The sequence below is a fragment of the Cavia porcellus genome, unplaced genomic scaffold, assembly GCF_034190915.1.
Source record: "Cavia porcellus strain 051 isolate PalLab524CR breed Dunkin Hartley unplaced genomic scaffold, mCavPor4.1 scaffold_32, whole genome shotgun sequence".
In the NCBI taxonomy this organism is placed as follows: Eukaryota; Metazoa; Chordata; class Mammalia; order Rodentia; family Caviidae; genus Cavia; species Cavia porcellus.
Genome location: NW_026947515.1, coordinates 45,362,520 through 45,389,097, shown reverse-complemented (window position 1 = coordinate 45,389,097; position 26,578 = coordinate 45,362,520). Strand labels below are relative to the sequence as shown.

Sequence of the window (26,578 nt, the reverse complement as noted above, 5' to 3'; positions counted from 1 at the left end):
ATGAGCTAAATAAATCTCTTTTCTTTATGAAATACTCAGCCTCGGATACAGTCATACTTTGGTACTCAATTGCTTTCAAAGTCATTGATTTGGTACTCGGTGCATTTTGAGAAATAATTTTGCCCTGATTGCCTGTGTCTCGCTACCGTTTCCGGCTAGAACAATTTGTTTTGCACTTGTCATTTTTGTGGTACTTGTGGTGCCTCCTGGAACCAATTAACGAGTACAGAGATGGCACTGTATTTTGTCGCACTGCCTGCTCCCAAGCCAGACCGAGACAGAATGAAAGTCTAGACCACAGTGGTGCTGCGGGGGTTGGAGATGGCTTCTCATCACAGCCAGCCAAGAATAAAAGCCTTGGTCTTTGGTCAGCCTTCTCTGACCCTTCGCTGATAGAGGCAGTGGGTACCTTGTTATGCTTTGTAACTGGGAGTGTAGGCCCCCAGCCCTTTCTGGGGTAGAGCACAGTTTGGAGGTTTGTTTGGGGGTCGGTATTTGGCTGGAGAAGAGCAGTATGGTCTAAACGTGTCTGGTTTCATTAGATTGTTCTTTTCCTGGTATTCAACTAGAGAAAGCAAGCGTTTCCTGGAGCTGTTTCAGTCTGGGTCCTCGTTGTGTCTAAATTGCCCATGTCTTCAGGTCCAAGTCTAGAAAAATGAGGCCAGAAAGACCCCAAAGACTGGCTCATCACAGGACCGTTCCTTGGGCTCTGGGTTTTCTGGACAGTCTGCTGCCTGCTCGCCACCTTTCAAAACCTTCTTATATTTGTTTTTTTTTTTTTTTTTTTTTTTTTTTGTCTTTTTTCCCTTTTTATCGGTACCGGGGATCGAACTCACGGCTGCCTGCTTACAAGGCAGGCGCTGCTAAGCTAAATCCCCAGCCCCTCTTATATTTGTTTTATATCCAGTGTCCGGGGTTTTAGTTGTACTTAATGAAAACAATAAAACTATCTTTCTATCTTCCTGGAAACCCAAGTCCACACCGTGGTTGTGTGTGTTTTCCAGAATTGATCTATTTTTTTATGAAATCGGATCTTCATCAAAAGGCCTGGCCAGTTTCCTAGCCCAGAGCGGTGTCCCGCATGCTGCCTTGTCCAGGTTTCCCCTCCTCTCTTCTGAGGAGTCTTACACTGGCCCTGTTGGTGGGAAGGCTCCTGGGTGACCCTGTGCGCCACCGTCACCGCACTGCTCGAGGAGCATGGAATGTCTGGCTGCCCCACTGCCTCCCTGTTGCAGTTAATAAATTATCTGTGGGGTGCAACTTTGATATCATGTGAGCATCCATGTCCCCCAACCGTTTCCTCGAATGTTTTAGCATCTCTTGGTGAACAAAAGAAGTTTACAAAATGGTAACTTTCCTAATTCTGTTTTTCTCTTTCCGTGTGTTCGCTTGCATGCATCTCTACAGAAGAGCCTTACCTTTTATCCTTTCTTTGTATTAATATGTGCTTAAGTTTTGTTCAATAATTTGCCATCTTATACTCCTATACACACATACCTATGTATTTATATGTGTATTTTTCTTTTTTGTAGTGTAGAGTTTTGTAGGGATTGAACTGAGGGCTTTGTCCATGCCAAGCGAGTGCTCTGAGCTACATCCTAGCCTGGTTATACTTTTGACATTATATTTCATTGATATTGCCCTACACAGACCACACTATGTGGAGCTTCTCTGGGCTCACTCTTCAGTTCATGTGGCACACCCCACAGATCTTTGGGCATTTCCTTAGTGTCTGAGCATCCCAAGATGCTACAAATTCACCAAATTCATACCTAGGATCAGCTATTTCTAGGGAATCCTGTTTCCTTTCAGTAGGTGTGGTATTTACAAATGTAGGTAAGTGCCCCGGGAGGAGAGGTGGGAAAATAAAATGTTGAATTAAAGTATTAATCCATAGACATAACTGCTACTGTTTTCTTAGTGATTTAAATCCTCATTCAAAATTAGGGAGCTGGATGTGGTGGTGCACACCTATATTTGAGCACTCAGAAGGCCGAGGCAGAAGGATTGCTGTGAGTTTGAGGCCAGCCTGGGTTACACAGTTTGTTCAAGACTAGCCTGAACTACACAGTAAGACCTTGTTTTAAACCAATCAATCAAAGCTAGGGTGGTAGAGGTAATTTTGTCTGTGTTGCCCCATCACTGGAATATCATGGGATCCAGAAAAGTATCTCTTTTCCATTTTTATGTTCACAGTGTTGAGCTCTGTTTCTGGAACAAAAGACGCACTTAAGAACGTTTTGGACCTAAATTGTGCTAAGCAGATTCCTAAGCTAGTCACCATACAACTGAAGCATTTTACACATCCTGTCTTTTTTCCTTTTTTGATCCTGCGGGTCAAACCCAGAGCCTTGCATGAGAAGTGTGTGCTCTACAACCCCAGCCTAATTAAAGTATTTTTCTTATGTTCTGACTCTGGAATTGAGACTAGTCAAGCTGCACAGAAATATTAATAGGCTACAGGAACATTATTAAATATTTCAGAACGTGTTTCTCTTGTTGAATGGAAAGCATTTTATTGGCTTCAGCATAATAAAATAAAGGCCATTACAAGATGGGAGGCTGTTCTTGGCAGGCAGTAAAGTTCTGGGACTGGATTCAGTGTGAATGCTTGCTGAAGTGGATTTCCAAGCTTTATAGCTCACCCTAGAGGTGAATGGTATAAAATTTACATCGTCTTTGGATGAGAGACCTGTGTTTTTTCCTTTGCTGACTGATGCTCCTTTTGCTTTATAACTTCAAAATCAGTAGATTCCTTAATTTCTGTTCTTCATCTGGAAAAGACTATAAGGGTCTCCTTAGCAAATTGAATTAAGGTGTAATAACTTTAAATGTTACACAGTGTGTATATGTGTCAAATATTTCATGGTACCTCACTAATGTGTGCATAGTTGTTATATTTTATGTACCAGTTAAAATAAACTTACAAAGATGAATGAGAAAAACATAAATCCTTTGTCACGTAGTAATCAAATGAAAGATACATTACAGAAGAAGCACTGAACTTAGTTATTATGAGGCACAACAAAGGAAACCTCTCATCAGATCTTAAGGTTTGTTTTTACTTGAAGGAATTGTAGTGTATTTTAACAAGCATTTCAAATGAAAGGATAGTTGCAGACCAAATCTTACTTCGAAACCATAATGATAAAGTTAGAGCTTTTTCAGTTTACGCTAAGTGGAGCTGGGGAGAGGGCACATGAAAAGTGGATTTATTTATAACCGGCATCTGAGTCAAGGAACAGAACCTAAAAGGAGAGACTAACATATTAAACACTGTATTTACCGAGTGTGAGGGTGTGTGTGTATATGTGCTTATGATCAAAAAGAGGACTTTTGTCTCATCGCCAATAGTTTAAATATAGGGTTTAAAGAAATGTTTTGCTTACTGAATTTGATTTCAAGAGTATCACTTGAGCCCAGGGGTTCAAAGACTAGCATCAACAATATGGTGAGACCTCACTTCAAAAACAAAAACAGTAATTTTTACTTGGGATAAAAATTGCAAACAATAGAGATAAATGACTTAGTGAGAATCCCCACTTTCCTCCAACATTTTGTTTTTATTCTTTCAGTTATTAAAATAGAAAGTTTCTCCTGCTAACATAATTATACTGTAATGCTGCTGTTCCTTTTTGTGAAATGGGATCTCACTATGCTGTCCAGGCTGATCTTGAATTTCAGGGTTCAAACGATACTCTTACCTCAGCCTCCCAAGTCTCTGAGGCTGCAGGTCTTACAACCGCACCTAGCTATGTCATTGTTTCGTTGTCTTTTTGAGACAGGGTCTCTTTATGCAGTTCAGATTGGTTTTGAGCTCGCTTTGTAGCCCAGGTAGGTTTTGAATTTGTGGTGATCCTCCTGCCTCAATGTCCTGAGTGCTGGCATTACAGCTGTGCACCACCACACCCAGCTCTCCCATTGTTTTTTAATTTTTGTTTTTTTGTTTGTTTTGAGATAGAGCCCATGAACTCACTGTGTAGCTCAGGCTGGCCTTGAATTTGTGGTGATCCTTCTGCCTCAGCCTCCTGAGTACTGGGATCACAAACAAGGGCCATGATGCCCCCCTCCTTTTTTTAAAAACAAATTTGTATGGTCAAATATTTAGTCAATATCCAATTGAGGGATAATTTCTCCTTTTTTTGCTATTATAAACAGTGCTTCAGTAAACCATTCTGTGTACAGATCTGCTAATGTATGTATTTTGGTAAGGTTGGTTTTGAGGAATAGAATCACGGAGACAAAAGTTGCAAATATTTGACCAGGGCTCAGGTAGAGAGCATTTGAGGCCTGGGTTCAATCTCCAGGACTGCACAAAAGAAAGAAAAAAAGAGGACGGAGTTAAGGGTTTTACTAGAGTGTTAATGAATTTATAGTGACTAAGAATTCCTCATAAGAATAGATAAAGAAAGTGTGATCTTTATATATAAGGAGCATCCTTTGAAATCCTGTGTCACTTACATTGTTTTCTTCTGATCTGCTTTGTTCTGTTTTATTATGTTTTGTTTTACCCTCTTAAGAAAAAAATCTCCCTTCCTGAATAGTGTAATGGTGTTTTTCTTCCTCATGTCCTTTGCATCTCCTGCTATTGTCTTCTTATTTTGTTAAGATTCGGATCTCTTATTTCTTTTAGTGGGGATCAGCGCACACACTGCGTAGGAGATTTCTTGCTTCAAACCTCAATTTAGAGAAATGTATCACCTGTTTGGGGTCTGGAGAAGGGAGAGTCAGTTTTTATATTTCTCGTTTTATTTTGTCTCTGAAAGATAGTCTTTTCTTACTTTCCTATCGGTTGAATTTCCTTCTTTATTTTGATTTTAACAGACAAGAAGGTAAATAAATGTTTTCTTTTGCCTGAAATAGTGGTGCATACCTGTAATCCCAGCTACTTGGGAGCAAGCGTGAGGCTGAAGGATCACAAATTCAAGCTCAGCCTGGGCAATAAAGTGAGACCTTGCCTCGGAAAAAAATTTTTTTCTTCTTTGAGAATTCCTTAATATATAGCTTAAAAGAAGTAATATATGACAGTGTATAATTCAAAATGTTCAAAAGAGGACATGAGGGGAAAGAAGCTTATCTTCCGCTCTATCCCTTGGCCTCTAGTTTTCAGCCTGAGCATAAATAAATATATAGAGTGGAACTGCTTTGTCAAAGGACACAGGCATTTGGCCATTTAATAGGTGCTGCCAAACTGTCCTGTCTAGAAGTCATGTATGTGCAGCTAAAGAAAAATAAAGTTCGATTTCCTTACACTTTCATCAATATTGATCATGATGTACCCAGTTTAAAAAATTTTCCATACCAACAAGTAAAATAAATTCAGTAGATGTATTTTCTATATTAATACTGAAGTTGAGCCTCTTCTGCATTGAAGATCTGTCTGTATTTTCGGAGAATCGACTGTAATCTTTATGTGTTTTTAATCTTGGGTTAATGGTGTGGGTTTTTATCCTCTTTTGGTTTGTAGATAACTTTCGTGTGTAGGCAGATTAACTCTTTGGATATGAGTAAACAATATTTCTTTGCCTGGTCCATTCAATTATATTTATTTAGCTATCTTTGTGATTTTTTATGGCTGCCTGGTTTTTATCTGAGAAGACTTTCTCCATGCTAAGACTCTAAAGATTCTCATGTGTTTGCTTCTGTTAAGGTCATTATTTTCATTTTTAAATAAAACACCAGATGCTGGTGGAGTCACTTTTGTTTTAAAGAGTACAGAAGGGTGCTCACAATGTGTTTTTTCCAGCTGCCTATCCTGCTCTCTCAACACCAGTTACAGGCTCCTTTGGAAAAATAGCTTTGTCATGGATTAAATTCCTGTGTGTGTTTGGCTCTATTCTTGACCTGTCCGTGTCTGTCTAGTCATGTACCAGTGCCGAACTTTAAAAATTCAGAAGTATTTACTTCTTTGTTCATTTTCCATGCTGGGGATAGAACCCCCAGCTAGGCAGTTGCTCTGCTGATTAACTACCCTCTCAGCCCAAGCTTAAAATATTTTTTTTTTGTCTTTTTCCTTTTTATCAGTACCGGGGATCGAACTCATGACTGCCTGCTTGCAAGGCAGGCACTTATGCCGCTGAGCCAAATCCCAGCCCCTTAAAGTATTTTTAAAAGTGTTAATTCACTAAAATGATTTTGAACAAAAGTGATGGAAATTTTTGTAGTATCTTCACAGTGAGCTCTTCTCGATGCGTCTGGGTTGTAATCTCTCTTCGTGGAAGGACACACATCCACCTACCTTCTTGGAATTGCTCTTGCTTATAGCAGTAAGCGTTCTCGCTTGGTCATTCTACAGCAGAAGACCCCTTCCCCCAGGACACTTCAGTTTATTAGTTCCCAGGTCATAGTTCAGTTATGAAACTTAGAAACAGCTGGTCACTGGGATACATAGCTGGTCACTGGGATGTATCTTGTAAGAACCAGTCCCCAACTGACCAGCCATTCTGCCTCTGTGCATCCTGCTTGCTTATCCGTTATAAACCCTAAACCACCAGAGATCAGGGCCTGATGTTTTGGGAATGATTCCAGTCAGTGCCTGATGATGTAAAATAAATCCACCTGCAAACCCTGGGTATCACTTTAGTGTTTCTGCTTGCCGTTGCAAGTGGTATGTTGTTGGGAAGACCAGTCGTGTGGACCTCTTTGGTCACCGGTTGTGGCCCTTGGGAATGGAGCGAAGACCTCTCCAGGTCCTGAAGAAAAGAAAGTGTGCCCTTGAGATTTCTGGAGTCCCCTCAGAGGTTTGGAGGAGGAATCCTGGCTCCTGGGTTCACATTGGACCCCAAAGGAAGGAGGAGGCAGTCATTCTGCCTGCCTGGCTGCCTGATTCTGGTAACATCCCTGGGGCACCCCAGTTAGTGTGTCTGTCTGTCTGTAAGTCAGTCCTGCTCAGTTTGAGCAGAAGGAGAATCTGATCGATTCTCATTAGTCAGGACCACCCTCGAGGGAGCGGGGTTGGAATGTTTAACCTCCGAGTGCCTGCTGAATGAATGTGTGGGGAGTGAGTGGGACAGCATAAAATAAATCTGCCTCCAAATCCTGGGTGTTGTTTTAGTGTTTCTGCTTGCCACTGCAATTCCACAGTCTCCTACTCCAGTTCCACAGTGACATAGGAATTGAATTTGTGAGTCAAATCGGCCAACGCAATGAGAATCGATTTTTGCTTTGTAATGTGAGAACATTAACCGACCCACCTTAACCTCAAGTCTGAGCTTACCAAGCTTCACCTTACCAAGGAACTTCCTGTAGTAACTGACCCTTCCATATTCTCTGGGAAAAAATAAAATTGCTACAAATTTTAGAGGAATGTATGCATGCATTGATAAGGAGGAACTTCTTTAGGCACAATTTCAGAGCAATAGAAGCACATTTTTGTCATTATGATCTTGCAAATTTGCTGACTGTTCTACCTAAAATAGTTGCACAGAATGTCCCAAATAAGCATTTGTGTTATTTTTAGAAAGTTTTCCCTTTCATACTCCCACACTACAAAATTGTCCTCCAGTTTGGATAATCTATCCTTAGTTTCTTTCAAGCTGATTTGCCATCTTTCCATAGAGTTTTTAATTTCCTGGTGATCTCTTTGAATCTGCTTCATGTATTCTATATTTTTTTATATTCTTCACCAAATGGTTCTCTCCTTGGTCTGAGTTCCTCCCTTCTTCCGTCTGTGTCTACTTGAGGGGTGCTTAGCATCTCTTTTATTAATTTTCTTATATCTTGCTTTATTTGGCTAAATATTTCACTTGAACTCGTCTATGAGGTCCCGAATATATCTATGTTCACTGGTGCCGTGTCTGATATTGCATGTTTGCTGTTCTCATTCTCCTTTGTATTTACCTGTCGTGGGTCAACGTTCTCAGGGTTGGGACCTAGGGACTTTTTGTTGTTGCTTCCTCTTCCCATCTTTTTTGCTTCTTCCAGGAGGCCCCAGATTCTTTCTTTGTTGGTTACAATTATTCTGAAGCGCTCTGGCTAGGTGACCCTTCACACTGCAGTGTGCTAGGGAGTTGCAGACAGGGACAGCATATGCTGGCCCCTCCCCTCCGGATCAGTCAAGCTGCTGTGGCCTGCACTACTGTATTACTTTGTGCCACCTCCCCTCCAGACCAGCCAAACCTCTGAGGCCCCGGGGCCAGTGTGGTTAGTGTGCGCCACCACTGTAGGGACTTGACCTTGGATAACCTATTGGGTCTCAGCCAGGTCACGTGACCCAGGTCTAGCTCACTCCACCAATTCCGTTTGGGAAGGGATCAATTGACTGAAGTCACTGCTGTCCCTTGTACTTGCCAGTCCTGCCTGGTCCCAGAATGTCGTCCGGAGCCCCCCTATTTATGGAATGGCTCCACTCCCCTCACTTACCATGTAGGCACCCTGCCAACTCAGCTCTCTGTTCTGCTCGCCAACCCCTGAACTCAATGTTAAAGCGGTGGGACCTCAGATGGTCGGCAAGTCGCCTTAATTTCTTCTTGGGACGAGATAATTCCTCTCCCTCTGTTTGGGGCTCCCCACTTTGTATTATGTTGAATTCTAAGTTGACTATCTCAGGGAGCTTTTGTAGCCAGTTGTTATCTGTCCACCATCTTTGCTCCTCCCACTCCCATTGCCTTTAAATAGTCATTCATGCCAGTTGTCACCATGGTAACTACTTAAATAGGGAATAGCTGGTATCAATATATTGATTTCCATTAATTCTCATGGTTTAATATTCATCTACTTTTTTTTTTTTTTTTTTTTTTTTTGAGACATAACCTCACTATGTAGTTCTGTCTGGCCCGGACTCATTTTGTAGTCTGGGCTGGCCTTAAACATGCAGCAATTCTCCTGCTTCAGCCTCCTGAGTGCTGGGATCACAGACACACACCATCATACCTGGCTTGTTCATCTATTCTTGACCAAACTTTTTTGAGGGCGTATATAACAGAAAGGGAAATGTATTTGTATTGAACATTATGTCAAAACAAATTTTGGTACATCTAAAAGTTAATACATCAAAAAAATTTGGACAGAAGAACAGTTCTGGCTCTAACCTGTACTAGCACTGTTTTATCATTTTCATGCTGAGGAGGAACTATGATTCAAAGGTGTCTGTTTAACACTTTATTCACACTAGTAGAGATACAGACTGGGGATCCTACCAAGCCATCGATGAGAACACATGCAACTGCAAGATATCATGTCTGACACAGCCCCTGTGCAGTTTTCCATGGTGGGGATCCTGTGGCTGTGAAGCCCAGTCAAATGTCATCCCAGGGTGGAGCAGGGGATGTAGAGTCTTACTTTTCTCTCATTTCTGAGACAAAATACCTACACCCAAAGTTATAGGGAGAAAGGTTTGTTTGTTTGTTTGTTTGGTACTAGGGATTGAACTCATGACCTCATGCTTGCGAGGCAGGCTCTTGTGTTGCTGAAATAAATTCCCATCCCTAAAAATATTTAATTAGCTCACAGTTTACAGAGGTTTCAGACCATAGTTGGCTGACTCTAAGGAAGAGTGGCACATAGCAAGGAGCATCACAGAGAACAGTTCATGGTGCCTACAAGGTAGCAAAAGCAACACGGGACTTTGGCAAAATCTTTTTGTCCCTTTTATACTCTAGGCTACTGCGATGCCAAACCAATCGGTGGGCAAATTTAGTAATCACACATCTTTAATCCCAGCATTGTACTATGAATCAGTCACGCACTCTAGATCCAGCTGTCTCTGAAAAAGCTCCACCTATGACCACATGAGGCGTTGGGGGGACATCTAAACACAGGCCATCACAGGGAGGTGCAGGAACATGGTAGCATGTAAGCCAGAATTAAGAACAGGTCAGGTTGCTGAAACAGGTATCTGCATCCAGCAGAAGGAAAAGATGGGAAGATGCAGGTAACAGCTGCACTGGTTTGAGACGCATTTCTGAACATGAGGTTCTATCTACTGATATATTCCAAATGTACATGGTTTGTTACCAATTATTCATTTGCTGTAGAGACAGAGCTGAGCTATAAATAGCTCCTATTGTTTCTTCTGTTTTGTTCTCTCCCAATTGATGGGTACAGGATTTAGCCTAGACTTTCATGCACTAACCCATATAATTTATAGCTTTACTTTTCCCTTTCTAATAATTTATTTTCCTTTTATAAACATCCATATGTGCTTCTTTATCTTTTTTTTTTTTAAAAGAAGTCCACCAGAACCCCTTGTTCTGACCTCTGGCTTCCTTTCATGGCTGTTTTTAGGAGTGATCTAACAACTGCTTTTACATTCCTTCTTAATTCTGTGATCTTGCTAAATTCTTCTGAATTCCAGGGCCTTCCCCTGTTCTCGGTAGAATCCAGGGCCCCTGTGATGGCCTGTGTTTAGATGTCCCCCCAACGCCTCATGTGGTCATAGGTGGAGCTGGGATTAAAGGTGTGTGATTACAGTGATGGTGTAGGGCAAAGGTGATGAACTTTTTGGAGCTTTCAATGATATAAACAGCTCCCTGCAGCATGTATGCCGTAGGTTCACCACCCCTGGCCTAGGGCATGCTCTCTGTCCACTGGACATATCTCCATGTCTTGGGCATTTCAGACCAATGTGGATTTCTGCATGAGTGGACTCCACTTCCATAGAATGATTATTTTACAATATGTCCAGAAATTCTTTGATACTTTTAAGAGATGGAACTTGATATTTCTCTTTGTCTGGACTTTGTGACTCCTTATAATTAGTGGAGTATCCAGGGATTTAACTCAGTGGCAAAAGCACTTGCCTGGTAAGTGTGATGTAGTGAGGTGGATCCCCAGTACAAAAAAAAACATTGATTAGGGGCTGGGGATATGGCTCAGCAACATAAATGCCTGCTTGGCAAGGTCATGAGTTCAATTCCAGGTATGCCCCCCAGACACTAAGAGTTAGTGAGGAAGAGTAATAAGTAATAAGAGTCAGTAGAGTAGGGCAGAAGGGATGGTATAGAACTTCAGGGACCAGGCCATTGGAGGCCTCTTCTCCCTCTGGATCACTTAGGGGAAAGCCAACTGCTATACTGGACGCCCATATTCTAGCAGCCCTACAGAGAAGGTTCATGTGGCAACAACCAAGTCTCCCATCAACAGCCAGTGCTACCTTGCCAGACACGAGAATGAGCTTGAAAGTGAATCCTGCAGCCCAGAGGAGCCTCCAGATGATGTTGTGCTAGCTGACATCCTGATTGCAGCCTCATGAAAAGCCCTGGGCTTGACCCAACCAGCAACCGCCCCTCGATTCCTGACCTACGGGAACTGTGATGTAATAGCATGTTTGTTGTTTTAAATAGCATGTTTGCTGCCAGAATGTATGGGTAATGTGTTCTACAGCAACAGTTAACCAGTACACATGGCAAACCTGCTTTCCTACTCCCAGCGAATTATACCCAAACCAGGAAGCTCCTCCTTTCCCTCCAAGATGCCATCCATGACCAAGTCCTGTTATTTCCACTTGGTGTCTGTTAATTTAGCCTGTCCTGTTTGTCCTTGTCATTTTCTTAGTTTTCGTGGAGACTGCATTGTCTCCAGTTTTTCTCCCTTGTCCTCCGGTCTCCCCTCTGCCATCAGAGCAGTCATCCTAAAACGTGAACTTGATCATCTTTCTTCTTTGGTTAAATTACCCTCCCCAAGTAGAAGTGGTCACCGCCTCCACAAATGGAGGTGAAGCCATTTGAGATTTGATCCTGGCCTTCCTGGCAATGCCTTCCACTATCTCATGCATCAGAAATGGCTCGTGGTTGCCAGAACCTTCTGTGGCTGTTCCTGTTTCTGTGATTTAGTATATGATGTCCTCTCTGCTTTTGCAAGGTTTTCACCTCCTCTCTGAAGCATCTGTACCTACTGAACGTCACGCATTCCTCAGCTCTTTCTCCCTAGTCCCCAGTGGATACCTCTGTAATTGCTATGATCATATCACTGCAATGACTGGTTTCTCAATTAACATCTGGCTCCCACAGAGTCATACTCTAACCGTGGCCTATTAGGGTTTGTGCCCTGGTCATCTCTCCTTTTGTTATTGTTGTGGTTAGTGGTAGTGCTTCTCTGAACTTAAAAAAATTTTTGATATTATTTGCTTTACTTTGGTAAGAATACAAAAATTACCCTCTTAAAAATGATGGAGTATATAGTAAATTTTTGTTAATTATAGGTACGGTGTTATACTGTAGACCTCTAGATCTTGTTCATCTTACTTAATTGACACTTGATGCCTGTTAATTAGTAACTTCACATTTCCCTTCCCCAAACCCCTAGTAATTACCGCTTCATAATGTGATTCAGTGATTTGGCTGTTTTAGATACACACTGTGTAAGTGGAATCCTGCAGTGTTGGTTTTTCTGTGACTGGTGTATGTCAGTTAGCAGAATGCCCTAAAGGTTCATCCGAATATTCTGAAAGACTGAACAGTATTCCACTGTGTGTTCTGCTGACCCTTTATCCCTAGATAGGCGTTTGGGCTGTCGCTGCCTCTTGGCTGTTGTGAACAGTGCTGTAGGTAGGGATGCTGACAGCTCGTTGAGACCTCTAGTTCAGTTTTTTTGTGTACATACTGTACTCAGGACAGCTCTGCATTTGATCTTTTAAGGAAGCTGTATATGTGATTGAAGGAGCCCCAATACTGTTTTCCATAGCAGTTGGATCATTCCATATCCCCACTAACTGAGTACCAGGATTCCATTTTCTCTACACTCTCACTAACACTTGTTGATGTTTGATTTTTTGTAGTAGTCACCAACCTGACAGGTATGTGTTCTTTCCTTTTAAGTCTCTAGCAATTAATGGAGTGTTTGAACAGGGTGCCTTAAACTTTTAGCTTAGTATGGATACCACGGTTAACAGTTTCAGAGTACGCAAGTATAACTCTGTCTGACCCTGAACTTAGCCCTGCCCCGTGCTTTCTCCAAAAGGGCAGTGGTGTGGGGAGTGCGGCTCTGACATTGGTACCTGTCTGCGTAGGCTTCATTAGTTGTTGACATCATGCTCGTGTCTAGCCTGAAACCCTCGAGACCTTTCTCCGTGTTGGTCTCCTTGGGCTTCCTCTTTAATGAAGTGAGAGTCACCCCGGTTTGCAGGGCTGGGCCCCGCTATGTCAGTGTCCTTCCCAGCATGTTCCCTGAGCTGGCTGCGAGGGATCTGGGTAGAGCCTGCTGGCCTGTCCTTCTGGCCATGAGTACCTGCCGAGCACTGAGCATCGTTAGGAGGCCTACACAATACCACTGAGTCATGTGGGATTTCTGTTACTGGATCCCTCCTGAACCCCAAGTCTTTTCTTGGAATGGAACAGGGTAGAAAGTGTACATTCCTTTTTAGAAACATAACAGCGTCTTTAAAACAAAAGTAATTCTTCTAGTTAAAAACCCTGACTTCCAACAGATACTAGCTATGAATTTATAGGCCTATTTTAGGGTAGAAAGCTGTGACTAGTAATTGTAACATTTTCCCCTTTTGAACAGTTTCTTCCCCTTTTACAATATCTATTACATTTCAGACCTTATTTACTCTTTCAATTTCTCACACAAAGGAGACAATACAATGTTTATACATGTGAGTCTGATTTATCTCACCTATGAGTATGGTCTCAAGTTGTATCCATTTACACATAAAAGTCTCCAGCTTACCCTTCATTATGGCTGAGTAGTACTCCGTTGTATAAAAACACCATATCTTTTTAATCCATCCCTTGGTTGATGGGCATTTTGGTTGTTTCCAAGATTTAGCTATTATAAATTGTGCTGCTATAAACATGGATGCACATATATCACTGTGGTATAATGTTTTTTAGTCCTTCTGGGAAGTTACCCAGAAGGGCAATCGTAATCCTAGTTTTTTGATTAGGATTTCAACACTGATTTCCACAGTGGTTGCACCAGTCTACACTTCCACCAATGACAGAGAAGGGTTCCTTTCTCTACATAACTCCTCCAGCATTTATTGTTTGATTTCTTGATGATAGCCATTCTTTCTGAGCAAGATGGAATCTCAGTGTTGTTTTAATTTGCATCTCTTGAATGATCAGTGATGTTGAACATTTTTTTCACATATTTATTTGCTGTTTGTATTTCTTCCTTTGAGAAGTATGTATGCATGTCAGATGCCCATTTTTGGATTGGATCTTTGAATTTGGAAGGTCTGATTTTTTTTGAGTTCTTTATATATTCTTGATAGTAATCCTTTGTTTGAGGAACAGCTAGAAAACACTTTTCCCCACATTGTGGCTTGTCTGTTTACTCTGTTGGTAGTTTCTCTTGCTGTGAAAAAACTTCTTAATAAGGTGAGATCCCAGTTGTTGATTCTTTTAATAGTTTCTGTGTGATTGGAGATTTATTTATAAAGTCTTAGCCTACACCAATGTCTTCAAGAGTTTTACCTATTCTATTTTCCAGCAAATTTAATGTTTCTGATTCAATATTTAGGTCTTTTATCCATTTTGAATTTGTTAGCCTTTTCTTTGTTGGTAAATTTTTGTTTTGTTTTTGTTTTTCCTTTTGTCTTTTTGAGACAGGGTCTCACTGTGCAGTTCAGGCTGGCCCTGAGCTTACTTTGTAGCCCAGACTGGCCTCAAACTCACAGTGATCCTCCTGCCTCAGCCTCCTGAGTGCTGGGATTGCAGGTGTGTGCCACTATGCCCTGCATTGTTGGTAACTTTTTAATTATACTTTCATTGACTGATATTGGGTTATTCAGAATTTTTATATCTTCTTGAATCAGCTTTGGTAATTCACACTTATCTAGGAATTTATCCATTTCTTCTGTGTTTTCCATCTTATGAGAGTAAAAATTTTCAAAGTAGGTATGGATAATCTTCTGAATTTCCACAGGATTTGTAGTGATTTCATTCTTTTCATTCCTTATTGCATGAATTTGAATCTTTCTTTCCTTTTTTTGATAAGATTGGCTAAGGATTTATTAATGTTATTTATTCTTTCAAAGAACCAACTCTTTGATTCATTAATTCTTTGTATTGTTTTCTTAGTCTCAATTGGGTTAATTTCTGCTCTGATCTTTATAATTTCCTGCCTGCTGTGGGCTTTGGACTTGATTTGCTCTTCTTTTCCTAGAAGCTTTAGGTGCAACATTTAGTTGTCTCTCTGTGCTTATTCTGTTTTCCTGATGTGAGAATACTGCTTTCCTCATGTCCCATGGGTTCAGGTAGTTGTATCTGCATTTTTGTTTAATTGTAGATATTGTTTCATTTCTTTGATTTCTTCTGTGACCCATTGGTTGTTCAGGAGAATGTTATTTAATTTCCATGTGTTTATGGACCTTTTGTGGTTTCTTTTGCCATTAATTTCTAATGTCATTGCAATATGGTCAAATAATATGCACAGGATAATTTCACTTCATTTGCATTTACTTAAGCATATATTTGTGGGCTAGCATACAATCTATTTTAGACATTGTTACTTCCTGATCTTTTGTTATTTTGAAGAAATCTTTCCTTTCATGATCATGAAGATCCTGTCTTCAAGGTATGGAAGTCTGTCTTTAGTTTCATTCAAGCAGTTTTGCCAGCTTTCAATGGAATTTTTAGTTTCCTGGATATGTGCTTGAATTCATTTTATGCATTCTGTTTCTTAACTATATTGATCATTCATGGTTTCCATCCTCTTTCTATATCATCTGTTTTTTTAAAAAAAATCTGTCTCTGCTTTAGATTTGCTGAGTAATTCCTTTATAAATGTTGACATTTCTTTATTTTAACCTGAGAGATTATTTTTGATCTGATTTCCTCTTCAATCTCATGAATTTATTTTTTTACTTCAGTTGCTATGATTTCAGAAATGTCAGGTGTATGTCTTCCATTTTTCTCTATTTGGTTGTCTCCTGGACTTGTTTTGGGTGGGCTAAAGGTCTGAGATTGCATTTTGCTTCTGTGTCTTGTCATTGTCTATTTCAAAAGTTTTTGTTATCTGTGTTGATCCTTGTAAGTTTTTCTTTTTTCCCCTGTAAGTTTTTGTAGTAGGTAACTTTATCATTGATATCAAGGCCTCTCTAGGTGAGGTTTGTTCTTCAGGGATGTCTTCTGTATGTAGGAGGTTCTTGTTTTGTGTCTGTACCGAGATCCTACCTTTCCAATTAGTGAAGAATGAGATGTTGGTATCTGTTTGGCTCCGTCCCCAGACCTTTGATGCTGGGGTGTGATGAGGTTATGACCTCAGAAATTCCCAGTGTTGTTACAGACATGAGAACAACTGATTAAAGCAGATATGACCTCTTAGCTAAAGTAGTGTAATTAACAATAACAATAGCATCAAGCACAGTTTAGGAACGACAAACTGTGGTAACTATTAACTTTGTACCTTTAACCATAAGAGCAAAATCTACAATTATATTACAGAACTGATCATCAATTGGAAGCTTGTTTGCAAAGCGTTTCCCCTTGGTAGACTGGTTTGATCCTGTGGTGGGGAAATTTAAGAAAGATAGTGAATGAAACAAAGGTAACTGAAAAGAGAGTAGAAGCCAGGTTGGAGGAGAAAGGATGATCACACAAGCATTGGGAAACCAGAGAAGAGGATGAAAGAACGAAGGGGTAAATAAGGAATCATTTGAATTTGGTCTCTAAGGTTGGATGAGATTAGCTTTCTGTGGCTGGATCTCTCCCCAGATGTTTTGAAAAGAGAAAAAAGAAATAAAAAAAGAGCAAGAAGCGGGGAAGCCCTCCCCACCGGCTTCTAATCTGTGTGTCCTTGTTCCTAAGCACAGCACTGGTTCACTTAACTCAGCACCTGTTGGCTCATCTCATTACTGTTTCTTCTGAGTTTCGCACCGTTAGTCCTGCCTGTCCATCCTGTGTACCCCGGCAGGGCGCCCTGCTGTGTGCCTGACCTTCCTGCTGGTCTCTGGGCCTTCCCTCTCTGTTTACCTGGATCCCACAGCCTCGATGGGCCTTCTTGCCATGCTTTTCACTTGGATCCTGGCAGATGCTGTCATTGTAACTTTTAAAATATAAATAGTAAGACCACTTCTACCACACGGACTGGAGGAGGGATGGTGTTATATCAGTAAACAAAGACAGCGGCCAGTTTATTGATGAGCATCTCCCGGAGCAGCGATCTCACCTCTACGGGATAACTGCAGTCTATCCCTACTGCCCGCCGGGCCGAAAATGACTTCTGTAATGTAAAGGACCTGATGTTTACAACCAGAATCTTGACCCTAAAGAACATTTACTACAAAGGAAGAAAGTGAAAAAGAAATTGGTCATTAAAAGTTCCTAGACATTCAAGATGAACACTTTTAGTGCAAAAAGACTAAGTATATTTTGTGAAAAATTTATACCTCGATCTTTACTACTGTATTTTTTTAAAAAAAGGTTGTTAATGGAAGTTGTTTAAAAAGGTCATTCTATTAGTTGCTTGTTAAAAGCAACATTTATAAACATATTTAAAAGGTCAAATTCATTCAAGTAAGACTCAGTTAAGAACTTAAGAAGCTGAATCTGATTTTTGCTATGGATTTTTTCTGGCCAAGAAATGAAAGCACATGTGTTTGGTATGGAACTACGATCCTGGATATCAGCAGTGTTGATGTAGTTAGAGAAGGTTATGCAGAACTGACGGGAAAGAAGCAACTTACAGTTGTTCCCTCAGAAGTCCTGAGTTTCCTTACCTCTGCATCAGGTGCATTTCTGTTTATATTACAAGGTGCTAGAATGATTCAGTTTGTATTTTCTAACCCTGTCAAGGGCCCCTACAGAAGTAGCCACAGAAACTATTACATTTATAAATACCAAAGAATAGCCATTATCAGATTTTCCAGATAACATCAATAAAATATTTTAAATTTTTCTATGAAAAAAAAATAGTAAGTGATTTTAAAATTAGTTATGCCATGTTTCATGTATACTGTGATCTTTCACTATTTATGTATAGTCTAGGAAAGAATTGAGACCCTTTCTATTTAATTTCTATTTCTGTTCATAGAAAGCCAAACTTGGAATTATAGGTCATTAAAACTGAAGTGAATGGACACTTCTCAGAAGCACAAAAGGCCAATAATTACATACAGAAACACTCAACATCACTGGCCATTAGAGAAATGAAAATTAAAACAACACTGAGATTTTATCTCACCCCAGAAATGATGGCCATCATCAAGAAATCAAATAAAATTACAAGTGCTAGAGAGGTTGCAGCAGGAAAAAGGAATCTTTCTTCATTGTTGAAGAAACTAGTATAACTCCTGTGGAAATCAGCATGGAGATTTCTCAAAATCCTGAAACTAAATTTCTGTTTGGTCCAGCTATTCCCCTTCTGGGTATCTTCCTGGAAGAGTTAAAGATATCATGTTATAGTGAGTGATACATACTAACCATGTTTATAGCATGAAACTCATGCTAAATGTTGAATGTGGCCTTTAGATCCATCAGCAGATGAATGGACAAAGACAATATGGTAGGTACACACAATGGAGTATTACTCTGCCATAAAGAAAGATAAATTTGCATCATTTGTCAGGAAACTTTGTGCCATAATGTTAAGTGAAACAAAGCAGTCACAGAAGCTTAAGCTCTGTTATATGAGAAATCCAAAGTATAAATAAGGAGCAAAATAAAGAATAATAAGAAGTAGGGAAATAGATCTTTGTCAAAGAGGAGGAGAATCCAGAGATGCAAGGAGAGGGGAGAGGGGAGGGGGAAAAAGTTGAAAAAAATAATTAGGATGTGTTATGTACATGTATCAACTCCCCACAAAGAATTCAAACATTATGTATTGTAAGCATGTATTAATAAATAATATATATGTAAAAAGATGTGAATAGCATTTTAAAAAAGAATTATAGAACATCAGAAATGATAACAAAGTTTAGCTCTAACTGATGCTAATTAGTTAAATATATTTTGGTTAAATATGCATGCAGAGATTATCATAATTTCTTACAAAGGTTGCTTTCCACAGTCTGTCGCTTCCTGAGTTAGCAAACATATTTCACCTGAAATCTGGAAGACTAAGCATTTATATCTAGTAGATATAGGTGAGGGAATTCCTAATCTACTATTTGATTACCTTTGACTGTGGAAAATATTTCTTTATATCATTTTGCATCCTTTCAGTGTTTTAAATATGCCAATAACATATCAAAATGTGTCTCTCCAGTTTGTGAAGAAATGTTTCAGCTACTGGAGAGTCAAACTGAAGGAGACCCAGCTACTTACATTGTGGTTCTGTTGTATCAAGATTCCCTGAATTCTCAGCATTAAAATTGTGAGAGCTTGGCTAAGAATTAAGCTGCCTAGTCAGGTATGGTGCATACTTGCAGTCCCAGCACTTGCAAGGCTGAGGCAGAAGGATCTTTGAGAGTTTGAATCCAGCCTGGGCTACAAAGTTAGCTCAAGTCTATCCTGAACTGCATAGCAAGACCCTGTCTCAAAAAAAAAAAAAAACCCTACAAAAGATTAATTAAAAAAAAAAGAATTAAGCTTTCTCAAATACCAGTTACTGATCTACACTACTTATGTGAGTCACTTGAAATCATAGAAATGATCAGCAGATTTATCAGCATTATCAAGGTCATGAAAGAATGATTGCTTTTTGTTTCGGTTTGGGTTTTTTTTTGAGACATAGTCTTGCTGTGTAGTCCAAGGCAGCCTCCAACTCATGACAATCTTCCTGCCTCAGCTGGGTTCCAGGGTTATAGGCATACACCACCGTGCCCAACAGGAATACTTTTTGTGTCATCCTTCACTTTAAATATCTATGTGAATTCCTTGCTCTTTAACAACCAGTGCCTTTCCCTGTGGGACAGCAGGCACTGATATCTGCTGAGCATATTGCACATTGAAAAGACAAATAGTCCGTGACCATAGTTTGATATCAAAATTTGAGGGTGCTCATGTTCTTTTTATAAAATGGCATAGTATGTGCATATGACCTCTACATATCTCCCTGTGTACTGTAAATCATCTGTAGATTCCTTGTAATCATTGAGTGCAATGTAAACTGTTGTTATGCTAAATTGATTGGGAATTAGTGACAGGAAAAATGTCTGTGCATTCAGTATGGACACAATTTTTTAAATTAATTTTTTGGGTCTTTTTGAGACAGGGTCTCACTATGCAGCTCAGGCTAGCCTTGAGCTCATTTTGTAGCCTAGGCTGGTCTTAAATTAGCAATAATCGTCCTGCCCCAGCCTCCCAAGTGCTGGGATTATAGGCATGCATCACCACGCCTGGTTTGGATACAATTTTTTAAAAAATATTTTAATTCCAAGGCTTAATCCCAGGATATAGGACATGCAGATATGAAGATAAAGCTATTTTGATCATCAGATCTTCTCTGAGGAAGACACAGAAACACATACCAGTCTTAAATGTGCTTTTATTCTATGGAGCTTTTCTCTACCATTCTCCAACAGTAATGATCAACTGTATAAACTCTAAATCCTGAAAAAATAACTGTGGAAAGACTATTTTTTATTTTTTGTCTTTTTGAGATAGAGTCTTGCTATGTAGTTCAGTGGTAGAAAGACAATTTAAAAGACATTTATTTGCAATTTTAAAAGGGCACTTATTTAGGGCTGGGGATTTAGCTCAGCGGCATAAGCACCTGCTTTGCAAGTGTGTGGTCGTGAGTTCAATCCCTGATACCGATAAAAACGAAAACGACAAAAAAAAAAAAAAAGGCATTTATTTGAGAAACACATAAAAACACGGCCATTTTCTACAATATTTATAGGCCACTACATTCAAGGTAGGCAATAATACATATATGCAAGTGCACTCAGTTGTATATGTGTATCAGGAATAAATAAACCATATTTGTAAAGAAATAGGTCAAAAATAAAATACAGGCACATGTTACTGTGTTGATAATTTTGTGCATCCGGCTTTATAACTGCAGCCTTCTGAAAGGGAACCTGAGTGTTTTGATGAGATTCATCAGAACTGCAGTGGGTCACTGCCTGCAGCTGAAAACATACTCATCGCATACCCAGAATCTGTCTGTCCACCATCCCTGCCGGTACCAACACCACCCTGCCCCAAATTGCCACTGCAGCTTTTAGGATTTCAACCTTTGGGATCTTCATCTTTTAGGATGATGATTTTTGGAATTTTACACGTTAGGGATTTTGACTTTTTAGGATGTCAACATTTGCGATTATGACATTTGGATTTGTGAATTTCAGGTTTGTGATCAGCCACGGGCAGTCTGCGTAGTGCTTGATCACTTCACCAAGTGACTTGTGGAAGTCAGCGTGCCGAGTGACTGCTGGTGAGTGTGCTTAGGAGGCGTTACAAATACATGATGTTTGGGAACCTTGAATCTTCAGCTGCTGTGAAACAGTAAACACTAGTTTATCATCACTTAAGATTCTTGACTGAACAATATCTATAAGGAGACTGAAGTTTTTTACAGATACTTTTGGAAGACCTTTATGTTATTCACCTTACCAATCAGATAACACTTTTTTTTTTTTTTTGGTCTTTTTGAGATGTAATCTTTCTATGCAGTTCAGGCTGTCCTTGAGCTCACTTTGTAACCCAGGCTGGTCTCGAACTTGCAATGATCCTCCTGCCTCAGTCTCCCTAGTGCTGGAATTACAGGCATGCACCAGCATGGCTGGCTCATATAACACTTTTTGGTGGTTTTTTTGTAAGTTGTTAACTTTGTTCCTATTTTTAAACTTCTAGTTAACAAGTATTTACTAAGGGCTTATTGTGCACTAGATATTCTATAAAATAGGGTATTTCTGCCTCCCTAGAACTAGTATTTTTTACATCGGTATATAACAGACTGCTTGTTTTTCTTTTTCTCCTTTTTCTTACTATGTTTCAGATCCATAAACTATTTTAAGTCTGTTCTCATTTCAAGTTTGGTTCTCCAATATAAACATATAACAATAGTATTAATCCTTTGCTTATGGATTTAAAAGTTCTATTTAAAAATTCATTTAGAATAGTGAAAAACATCCTTATATACATTTGAATATAGAAATAGAGTAAAATATGAAATATCCTCCTTTACAATCCTCATCCCGATTCATTTCTTTGTACCGGGAATTGAACTCATGACCTCACGCTTGTTAGGCAGACACTTATATCACTGAGCCAAACCCCCAGTTCTAACTGATTCTTCTAGAAGCCATACACATAAATGTTACAAAAATGCCTATTTCCTAGAGGTTTGGTACACTGCTATCTGTTTAAAAATGAGTCTGTATGGAGTTTTAAAATATCTCGTTGCTTTTTGGGTACTACATGGTTAAGCATTTTTGCATGTTTCGTAGTCGTTTGTATTTTTCCTTTTGTGAATTGCTTTTTCGTATAATTTGGGGTTTTTTCTGTTGGACTGTTCGTTTCTTTTGGGTTAATTTTGGTAATCGGTGTTTTCCTAGAAAATTATCTGTTTTGTCTAGTTCACAAATCCATATATATAATTATATCCTCTTTCTTGTTTCTAATTTGGATACTTTTTATTTTCCTTCCTTGGTTAGGTTTGTCAGAGGTTTTACCGTGTTAGTCCTTTCTAAATACTAACTTTTAATTTTGCTAATCTTGCACATAGAGAAGATAAGAACAAAGGTTCAGATATGTTGCTAGGCACCTGGAAAAAAAAATTTTGGACATTCCTCTTCTCCCGAACACCATCACAAATGCAGACAGTTCACAATCAATTATGAAATAAGGCAAGAGTCAGGAACCAGACAGAATAAGATCAGACATCAGCTTTATTAATAATCAGACTGAACTGTGACAAATTAGTGGTGGACCTGTGATCAGCTTAAGGATCCCTCACGGCCCATGAATTAAAGTTAACCAAGAAATTCTGAGAATAAATACTTCTGGAGGTTCGATTAAAAGCCAGTTTGAGATGAACAAATCGATTGCTTATAGACACTGAGGATCAAATGGCCTCCCGGGAGACAAGTCTTTCATTTCCATTTGGAGACTTAAATCAGGAACAAAAGAAGTGAGTTGGCTTTCCCTTGTTGGTGACCTACGAAGCACAGCCGGATTGGTGGAGGAGATGATTCTAGGGTTCAGAGACCAGGAAGGGGAAGACAGAACCAGAGAAGAGGGAGCGGCCAGATATTCCTACCCGTGTCAGCCTACTGCCAGGCCTCGAGGGAGTGTGGCAGTGGAACGTCTCAAAGAGAAGCAGCAGAGGTCAAGTGATGGCAGGGCATATCCCAGACCTTGATGGCAGGAGAGTGGAGTGGTGGGCACATGCCAAGTGAGATGAATTTGTTTGTGGGGGACTGGGGCTGAGTCATTCTAGACTATCCAGGGTGCTTGTTCTTTGCCCAAATTAGTTTAACATCTGCTTTGGCACCAAAGGGGGGCTGCTTTCCTATTCCTGGCTAATTAAACAAATGCAAATCTATGCCGCCTGGGAGGGAAGCGCAGTGTGGGTGGCAGGTGTGTAGTGCTAGAAGCAGAGGGTGTTGGGTGCTGGGTTGCGAGGGCCTGCCGTAGAATCAGACATGCCTCATCCTTACATGACCTCTCAAGGTCACACTACATGACCTTGGTGTATGAATTCACCAGCACTGTAGTGGTGCTTTTAAAAGTGAAAACCCATTGGCACGCCATGACTTGTAAGTGACAGACTCCTTGTTCTAGTCATGCATTTACAGAAAGACCCTTGGCTTTATATTTGCATAGGGAGGGTATGAAGAACCTCCTTGTCTCATAGCTGGTAGAAGCCAGCCCCACTAACCATTCCTCTCCCAGTGTGGTATGCTTCCCTGTGTAATTAGTTCTGTCTGTGTAATTTTTCACAGTGAAATTTTATGCTTTAAAACAAAATTAAAGTCCTCTGGAGAGATGGATTGGTTAACACCGAAGTCAAGTTTCTTTGAGTAGGAATGAATGTTTCCAGTTGAACTTTCTAGATACTTTTTAAAAAAGAATACTGTTGGGGCTGGGGATTTAGCTCAGCGGCATAAGCGCCTGCCTTGCAAGCAGGCAGTTGTGAGTTCAATCCCTGGTACCGATAAAAAGGAAAAAGACAAAAAAAAAAAAAAAAAAAGAATACTGTTTTAGTTTGATTCTCAAATGTGCCCCAAAGGGTCATCCATGTGTTGAAGGATTGTTCCCCAGACTGGTGCTGTAAGTGGGGGAACTGTAGAGGTTAGGACCTCATGACATGTCTTGCAGTCATTGGAGATGCGCTGTTGAAGCGAATAATGGCCCTGTCCTTTTCCAATTTTGTATCCTGGCCATGAAGCGAGCAGTTTTGCTCTACCATGCCTTCCCTCTGTGATGTGCTGCCTTCCCACTGGCTCAAAAGTAATGAGTCCGACCAGTCGTAGACTGAACCCCCAAAACTCTGAGCCAAAGTTAACCTTTCCTTTATAAGTTTATTATCTTAGGTATTTTGTTACAGTAATAGAAAGCTAGATATCACAAATACAATTCTATACTCTATGCTTATGTCAATTTTTAGATTTTGATGTTTTAGTACATTCATTATGACCCTCCCCTTGGCCCCCCCCCCCAGAGTCATCCTAAAGTATTCAAGATTCTCTTAGATATACCTCTCCTGCTGTGTAGGAGTCCCAAGGATCCTTACTCTGACAGTCTTTGCAAAAGTTAGTCTAACATCAGTTTGAGACTTAGAGTCACTTTCATCTTTTGGTTTTTTGGTTTTTTCCTAGTTATTTTTAGGGTTGACAAATTTATTTTCCAAGAGCGAAGTAACATTTTTAAGCTTTGATTTTTGGCTGGGATTTAGGAAATTCTTGTTCTGTTGATAACTGGCAGATTTCCCGCTGAGGCACTTAAACTCAGCCCACGCGGAAGTTTCCTTCAGCTGCTGGGTGTTGGTCTGAGGCTTGGCCACACAAACACTGCCCAGTCCCCATGCAAAGGGGCACCACAACCTGCCACTGCACACAGCTACCTTACTCTGCCCTCAGGGAATCCAGGAAGGAAATTTCAGAGTTCCTGCAAAAGAAGGCTAGTCCAGACAAATGATTGCCACGATTAAGAAAGCTTTCTTCAGTTGGGTTGAACTTGCTTTCCGCAGTGTAAGCCTTGAAGTTCAAATAGAATCTTGTGCTGTCAGTGTTCATGATTATTGTTATGCTTCAGCAGAATTTTTAAAGTTATAAAACTACTACACATTCACTGTAGGTGGTGCAGAAAAATTTTAAAAGCATAAACAATATTGAAATTTCTTATCTGATCACCCAGAATAAACATTCTTAATATATAAGTTTCCCCTAGTCTTTTTCTATACCTAAATATAAACGTGGACATTTATATTGTGTATTGTCATCATTGTTCTATATCATCAAAGATTTTATAGTATCACTCCCCTTCCAAGTAGCTGGAATTATAGGTGTGTGCCACTGAATCTGGCACAATTTCACTTTTGAAATTTTATTGCTATATTTTAGATATACATAATTATAACATTCATCGTAGGGAATTTTTATGTGGAATTTGTACCTGTATATGATAAATTTTGCTTCTTTTTTTCCCATTCCCCTTCCCTCCCTTCAATCCCTTTCTCTACTTTTTTTTTTTTTTTTTTTGTCTTTTTCGTTTTTATTGGTACTAGAGATCGAACTCACGACTGCCTGCTTGCAAGGCAGGTGCTTATGCCACTGAGCTAAATCCCCAGCCCCTTCTCTACTTATTTACAAAAGCTTTGTTTCCATTTTTTCTTCTATTCTCTCTTTTTTTCTTATCCTTTAAAAACCCTTGTTCATCTTCCCATTTGAACATTTTCTTCCCATTTCCCAGTTATCTGTTATACATTTTGGTCTTTTTTACAGGTTTGGTTTCTCACACTAGAGAAACAATGTGGTATTAAACATGTGTGTCTGATTTATTTCATTTATTAATGTGGTCTCAAGTTGCATCCATTTATCTAGAAATGTCTCAAGATTATACTTCTGTTTATGGCAGAATAGTACTTCATTGTATATTGTATACATAAAAATCACATCTTCTTTATCTACTTATTGGTTGATGAATATTTGGGCTGTTTCCAAAGACAATATCTCTTTTTAAACTGAGATATGATTCATATACCACACAACTTACACTTTTTTTTTTTTTTTTGTATTTTGAGGGCATGGTCTCACAGTTTAAGCTAGTGTTGAGCTCACTTTGTAACCCGGGCTGGCTTCAAACTTGCAACGATCCTCCTGCCTCAGCCTTTCTAGTGCTGAGATTATAGTATGCACCACCACACCCAGTTACAATTTATACTTTTTAAAAATGCAGGGCAGTGATTATTTTGTATATTCACAAAGTTGTGTAATAATCACATATTAAATTCTGAAATATTTTCATTACTGCAGAAAACAACCCTGGAGCTGTTAGCAACTGTTTATTAATTTCCTCCCTTCATCCGTTGATGACTTTCTCTTTCTGAACTTGTCTATTCTGGACATTTCATGTAAGTGGAATCATACAATTATGTGGCCCTTTATGGCATTTTTTTTTACCAGTATAACATATTCAAGGCTCTTCATTCTTTTTAAAATTTTACTTCCTTTTTATTATGAGTAATAGTCTTGAAAGAACATAGTCACTGTGTTTACCTGTTCACCTATTGGTGGACATTTTCCCCTAAGCTTTTTTCTGTTGTGAATAGTGTTACCATGAACATTTAAATTACTTCTTTTAAA

At 39.6% G+C, this 26,578-nt stretch overlaps 1 protein-coding gene across 9 annotated transcripts in view; it reads left to right on the top strand.

Moving 5' to 3' along the window:
• Specc1 (sperm antigen with calponin homology and coiled-coil domains 1) overlaps positions 1-26,578 on the top strand; it is a 315,008-nt gene that overhangs the window by 26,254 nt on the left and 262,176 nt on the right. For 8 of the 9 annotated variants that reach the window (XM_063242467.1, XM_005002069.4, XM_063242468.1 and 5 more), the window contains exon 2: positions 21,119-21,204. The exons of the other annotated variant lie outside the window; for it this stretch is intronic. The gene's annotated coding sequence lies outside the window, so the exon portion shown is untranslated. The remainder of the gene's footprint in view (positions 1-21,118; positions 21,205-26,578) is intronic. 9 annotated transcript variants of the gene reach the window in all.